Source organism: Apteryx mantelli, chromosome 7 (genome assembly GCF_036417845.1).
Source record: "Apteryx mantelli isolate bAptMan1 chromosome 7, bAptMan1.hap1, whole genome shotgun sequence".
In the NCBI taxonomy this organism is placed as follows: Eukaryota; Metazoa; Chordata; class Aves; order Apterygiformes; family Apterygidae; genus Apteryx; species Apteryx mantelli.
Window position 1 is genome coordinate 27,094,822 of NC_089984.1, and position 7,165 is coordinate 27,101,986.

Below are 7,165 nucleotides of genomic sequence, written 5' to 3' on the forward strand. Positions count from 1 at the left end.
ACTAGCAGGCATTCTGGACTGAAGCACAATTCATTTAAGTTTCACACCATATATTTTTGTGTTTTGATGTGACATTTATGTACAGCAGATCCTTACTTAATTGTTCACCTGTGTCTTCTGCTCAATCTTTTTCCTATACCCTATGAAAATTGCTTCTTCTTTATGTACTCATCTGTTGACCTGCTCCATAAGTCAATCATTTTTGCACATTTGTTTTCTTTTGACCCATTTTTCAAGGCATATCTACACATTTTCTTCCATTTCTTTTTGAATACATTAAAAGAATCCCCCCTGCAAATCTGCTGTGTGCCAGTATGCTCTCTCAAACCTGCTCCTAAATTAAATAAAAACTTTAATCAGTTGGTATGTTATGATCATTACTTCTTGCACTGATCTCAATTTTTTTTATCCTGAGTTCCTCCTCCTATCACCTGTATCCACCTATGAACTCTTATTACTCAGTCTGCAGATTCATAGCAACTGAAACTTTGTTCTGTATGTCTACGGAGTCTAAGAAAAAATGGTGCAGCCTTCAAGTGCTACAGCTGTGCAAATAATAGATGACAGAGGCAGAGATTTCTATTAGAATTCCTCCTGATTAGACCTAATATATCACAATCTTCTACATGTTCTAGTCTTTTTTATTTTTCCAGTTAGTTTTTCTTGTCCTGAAAGTTTGTAGGTTTGTATTGCTTAGGATCACGCCAACCTCTCTTTAACAGTAGGTCTAACGTTTTATACTGCCAGTCTGGTATAATAGATGATTTTTGTAACAGCTTGCATATATTTTAGCGGCTCTTTTATTTAATTTTTAAACCATTTGGAAATCTCATCTGAATAGAAGCTAGTCTTAGAAGCTTGTCCCTGCTTAGCAGATTGTTCAGACATCTCCTCTGCTGGTATCTTAATCACTGGCATTATTTTATTATCTGGAAAAATTTGTTCTGAGATCAATTTCTTCATTATAGACTGATGCAGGTAAATTGTTCAGTTTCTCTGCAACATGCTGTTTCTTAATTATGCCTTCTGTTCTGAGGTCTGCCAATTATCTTGTAAACTATTCTGACAAACTTTAAAATTCTTGTTTATTTTCATACATTTAACTGTTTGCTCTGCAAGTATTTCTTAATATTCCTACTTTTTATTTTACATTTTACCTGCTGTAGTTTAGACCCCTTTTTACTGGTGTTACAAAAATCGGATTTCTGATTGCTGAAGGATATTTATTTCTTGAATAATCTTGTCTCCTGCTACCTAATTAATACTTTTCTTGCTATTCTGCATATTTTTTATTTAACAGATTACTTATCTTTGATCACCTAAGCTTCATGAGTTTCCATATCAACTGTCATGGTTTAAATTATCTCATTTTTACCCCAAGGACATTTTTGATGAGCTTCATAACTTTCCCAAAAACCTCCTTTAGAAGTGGCAACTTTTATACAGTCTGCCTTTTACGTTCTTCACCATAAGTAATGGTATCATAATGGGGACTGAATGCTGACTGATAGCTGTAGTCGTCCAAAAAGCAGCTCAAGAGACATCAATGAAAAGCAGTATTCTGAGAGACAAATTAGGGAGAAGTCATTGTCATCCGCAACACAGACTAGTAACATTTGTGAATTAAGTTTCAGGGGCTCCAATTTCTCCATATCCTAGAGCACTCTATCAAGAATCAGTGAGTTTAAAATCACCAACAACTAGAAGGTTCCATTTGTCGCCGGAGTTGTTATAATTATTTCATTAAATCTCATTACCTCTGACCTTATTTAACATTGTACATTCAGTCCAATTTTCCTGAATAAGAGGCTCGTGATACCAGGAGAACAAGTAGAGAGAGCAAACTTGTGCTTCTCTTTTGTGATCTTCTGTTCCCAGGGATTTTATCTCGTTAGATTGCATGGACTCTTTTGGAAGTGGTGCTCCTTGCCCGTCTCCATCATCTAGACAGGCTCACCACATCTTCCTGAAATATTCAGCTGTGTTTCAATTACCACCTGGTATATTAAGCAAGCTTGTCTACTTTTCCCACCTATACTAGTAGTCTTAAAAAAGGTATTTCTTCTTACGATCTATTATATTAAAGTCCTTTCTCATTGTCAGACTTTCTTCTTACCCATTCTATCTTTCAGGACTCCTGTTTTAGATATGTATACATATATAAAAACAAATATACCCATTTGCATTTATATATAAAAGGATATTCTGTACTATTGATCATAACCATGTTTTTGTTCATCACTGTTTGGTCTGTTATTTCTCCAGTGTTTAGTTCCATGATATCAAACTTTTTATCTTCCAGCTCAGCTCTACTTTCCTTCCTATTTTATATTAGATGCAGATGTGTTTTTCACATCACTGATATTCTTAGCACATAGGTCTTAGGTTTGGGTAGTTTACTGTTCCTGCAGTTCTTCTTAGGAAATGGTGTAAATTATCCATTTTATATAGTTCTTCTCTTTTCCAAAAAAGCTTTTACTGTTTTACATTTACATTTAAAAACTCTTTCTTTTTACTTTCTTCTGAATAATCTTATTAGTAACCACACACTTTTTGTGTGTCAAAAAGGTGACTAAAGTACATTCACTAAATGTGGCTTATGAACTCTGAAGTGTTATGAGGTTGATAATAGTAACTCATGTGGATAACTGTACCTTTATACCACATCTCTCACTGACATGTAGGAGACAACTCCATTTACATATAGAAATTTATATATACACTTATATACATATATACACATATACATTTATATATACTCACACATACATGTATAAAAATGAATTTAGTATTTCATTTACAGAAAAAAAAACTGAAGGAGAGAAAAGTTCCTCCCAGTTATCGTAGTGGTTTTTTTGGATCAAGGTGACAGGCAAAAATGAACCACGGTAAGAAGCAAAGAGAATGGAAATAATGAGGTCAAACTCTTTCTATAGATCTACAGGTGTAGATTTACAGGCCCTACATAGGCCTGTGGAAAAATACAATATGAAAATAACTTGAGTAGGAACAAATGATACTAAGAAGATATTTTTATTCTATTTATTTCTACTTATACCAGAAAGACTTTTTATTAAGTTCTTATATTATTTAAGCTTGTGCGGCTATAAAGTTTTTTCTTTATTTAATTCCAATAGTCACATTGTTCTCTTTTCATGAGCTAAGGCAAGAGAGGCATTACCCTGTGCAGTAAAAAGACTAGTGTATGTAATTCCAGTGTGCACAAACTGAATACAAACAGCATAAATAGAAAAGCAGCTCTGTCATCAGGGACATAAGGATGTGGAAACCACTATAACGCTGAATAAACAGGGCCAGAAGTTTCACATCTAGTTCAGCTCTTTCCAAAAGCCGTTGCTTTATAAAGATAGAAAAGAAGGCTTATCTGTGGCCTTCATCACAAGTTCTACTATAATTACTGAGCTTAAATTAGATTTAAAAACAAGTTATGAGAACATATCCTTTGCTCTCTCTGTATTTTATTAAAACTATTATATTAAATTATAGAAATCAATTTATGTTTTTCTTCTAATTTGTAAGTACTACACATTATAAGCACTACTGTTTCTCAGAATATGTTTTAGGCCTATTAAAAACTTCTGGTATGTAACTTTTGAAAATCAGAATTTACCTTTGTTGTTAAATAGCTCCTCCATGATGCAGCTACTAGAATATGGTGCTGTTCCTATTTTGCCTCTGGGATCTACAGACAAGGATGAATCAGCTGTAGCATTCACTTTGCTACACCAGTTTGTATTTTTTCTTCTATTTCCTATGTGCATCTGCAAACCTTCCAAAAATGCACTGAGATTTGATTCACAGATATCAATAACAGCTTGTACTCTCATCTCTTAAAAAGAAGGGTTAATTTTGCTTTATAGACTTTTGCTTGGTAGTATTAATTTCAAAATAAAAGTTCCTCTGTGTTTATGTTAAAAGGGGTCATTTGAAGAACTGCATGAGAATCATCTTCATCTGTGTCAACTTTTAAGTATATTTATCTTGGGGGATCTTTCATCTTCCTTTGTGGAACATTTAATCGTGAACATTCCTTGTAAAAGAAAAGATTCCTGCTTACGGTATGAGTCTGTATTGGCTTGCTTGCTGTGCTTACTGTGAAAGTAGTTACTTCAAATTTGTATATTATACTCTGTTTTACTAATTCATATCTATGTTATGGGTCTAATAATAGCAACATTATAGTGTATTTTGATTACTCCCCTGAGAGTGTGCAATATCATGTATGTATTTGTAATAAACAAGTCAGATTTGATCCACAAATTCCTCAAATGATGGAATTCCTGAAATCCGGTCATAACATAGATTGATCTCAATGTGTGAAACAGATTTGGTGCAGCAGTTTCTTATCTGACTGTTTGAAATTCTGGTCAGATTCTGGAGGGAATATCTTCAGGATATTATGCTACACATAGACTAGATTTAAAGCTCAAGGAGAAGCCTTAATTAGTTTTAAGTTCCCACATGACTTTATTGCAGGATAGAGGTCAGAGTACTGCTCTATTCTTTTGATAACTGTTATTTACATCAGCATGGTACTTACACAGAGCCACAGGCACAGGTTATGAGACCCAGATAAGACGTTACTAGGAACTCCTTCTCCAGCATATACTCTCTTTTCTCCCTTTACACCCAGCAGTCTTTCAGCAGCTTTTTTCACATACACCATTTGCACATTTCTACCCTCACACTGATAACTCTTTCTCCTGACATTTTCATTTTCCTTCTCTTCATTTTTTCTCTTTTCACATATTTTTTCTGTCCTTCCCCCCTTCATTGTCTTCTTTCACCTCAGGAGAAATAGGGATACTGTGGCCTGCAGCAAGGTTGCTTCCTCACATGGTTCAATTTCTGTCACCTGTTTTTTCTCATCTTTCTCATCTTTTTTCTCATCAACAAATGTGCCAGGGAACATCCCCGAATGGCAGCTGCCTTCCTCTGGCTACGACCTAACTAGCACAGAGGTAAGTCACTCCGTGTCAACTAGTTTAAGTGCCTGGGAGCAGTTCCAGATACATTTAATTTAGTAACATAAATGGAGCTTGATAAAGCTTATTTGGCTTTGGGCTTGAGATATCTCTTTGAAATTATTCCTCACTGCAGTAGAGCTTACAGGCTCCCCAAACCTAGAGCAGTATGGAAACCCTCAAACTGCCCTGCAAGAATTGAACCAGAACTGATAATGAATGCCACTGATCTAGAAATAATGAGCCTAGCTAGACCCATCCTAATTCCACATGGAGATGCTACATTCTGACTGCACTGAGCTTTCCAGTGCATCAGTTTTTCAGTTACCCAGAGCATCCCAGCACCTCTGATTGAGATAACAAAGGCTTGATTGTAGGGTCATTTCAATTCTAAAAACATAATTCAGACCTAAAACCAAAAATATAAAAGCCCAGAACCATTATTTGGATTTAAGCTTTCACAAATTTTTGCTCTTTATTCATTTATGAATACTGTTTATGTAGTATAAAAACAAAACAAAGACATTTGTAATGTCAGTCCTTAATTCTTAGCTCTCTGCTGGAGAATACCAGCAAGTTTTTTTCTTTTTTTTCTTTTTAAGAACATAACAAAATAGTAGCCTGAGTTGCAGATCTTCCTTGCCCCCAAATAAAGAAGCATACATAAATGATTCTTAGTGTGTCCCTTATTATTTAAAAAAGAGCAAGCAAGGGAAGAAATGCTACTCTTTCTTAACATTTAGTGCTCAGTTCCAAAACTGGTTTATATTTAGAGAGTTCTATTCCTGAGACCACATGCCTGAGGCTGCACCATTCTCACAATCACAGATTTAATGGGAAATAAAATTGACTAGCTGCTGTGAAAGAGAGAGAACTATTTACTTTGTAAAATGAACAAAGCCAAAGTTGCCTCTGAGTTGCAAAGGCAATGAGGCATTTGCACTTTGAATCTATATTCACAGAATCCTTTGATTCCTGGAACTTTTTGCATGTGATACAAATTAACAGGAGTTGCTAGATATTCCACACTTTTGAAACTCTAGTGCTTATTTAGTAGCCACAGAACCAGGAATTCAGAAATGTAGCTTTCATGCTGCTAATTAAAAGCCAAAAAAGGTCTGTGTGTTCTAGCTACGAACTCTTATTATTGCAGTTGCTAGTGCATACTTACACCCTCCTGCTTTTTGCTTTCTAGCTATGCCGCTTTTCAAGCAGTTTCTTAACTGCATAATGCCTTGCATATCCAGTCTTGAAACATTCATTTTAATTGCTATTTTTAATGCTATGGTCTAGCTTTATCCTTATTCACAATGATGCCCCTTTAAAAATACATTAATTTATTTAAAAGGTTAAAAATTATTAAAATTGTAGAATTTAATTTTTCATTTACCTGGGTATTGTATTAGTACTGTTTTCTGTCCTATGAACTAAGATTTGTTTACACACAGTGGGAGGCAGCTGCTGGCATGAATTTAGTCACTGTCCGTTGCACTTCTTTCTGGAGATCCAGTGAAGTGGCAGTCCAGAGGAGACTGTTCCAATGCATGAATCTAAAAGCAACTTACCTGAAAATGTTATTTTTCTACTCTGATTAAATTACTCTGCTGTGCTGTAACCAGAAGCTAGTAGAAAACACAACAGAAGGAGACAGATCTGACTGACAAATAGGGAGGTGTATGCACTTACCCTGCAGGCAATCTTGGCTAGCTGAGATGGATAAGCTGATAATATAAGCTACCTCATTCCGATGGGTTGCTGAGAAAATTGTGACATTCATCTGTACAGGGCTATTCTGAAACATATATAATCTATGAGATCAGGAAGAAACAGAGTCAGGATGGGATCTTCAGGTTAATGAAAAGCAGGTTTGACATTTAGAGTATTTGAAAACCAGTTGGTTCCAAGTTCTTAGCAATCTGGGGAAAAAAATCTGCTATGAAAAGTGAACCTAGGCCTCTTCAGTTGATGGTACAGAAAAACTGGAATTAAACTGCAGTGTTGCAGAGATCCCACAGACTTCGAGAAAAATCAAAAGAAAAAAACAGGATATATACAAACCATTTAACTATGGTGGAACGAGTTCATCTTACCCATCAGTTGTGCACTCAATCTGCTGAACAACCAAAACTTCATCTCATGTTAAGTTCTATTATTAAAAGTAAGCGTCTGTTTTAAGGATA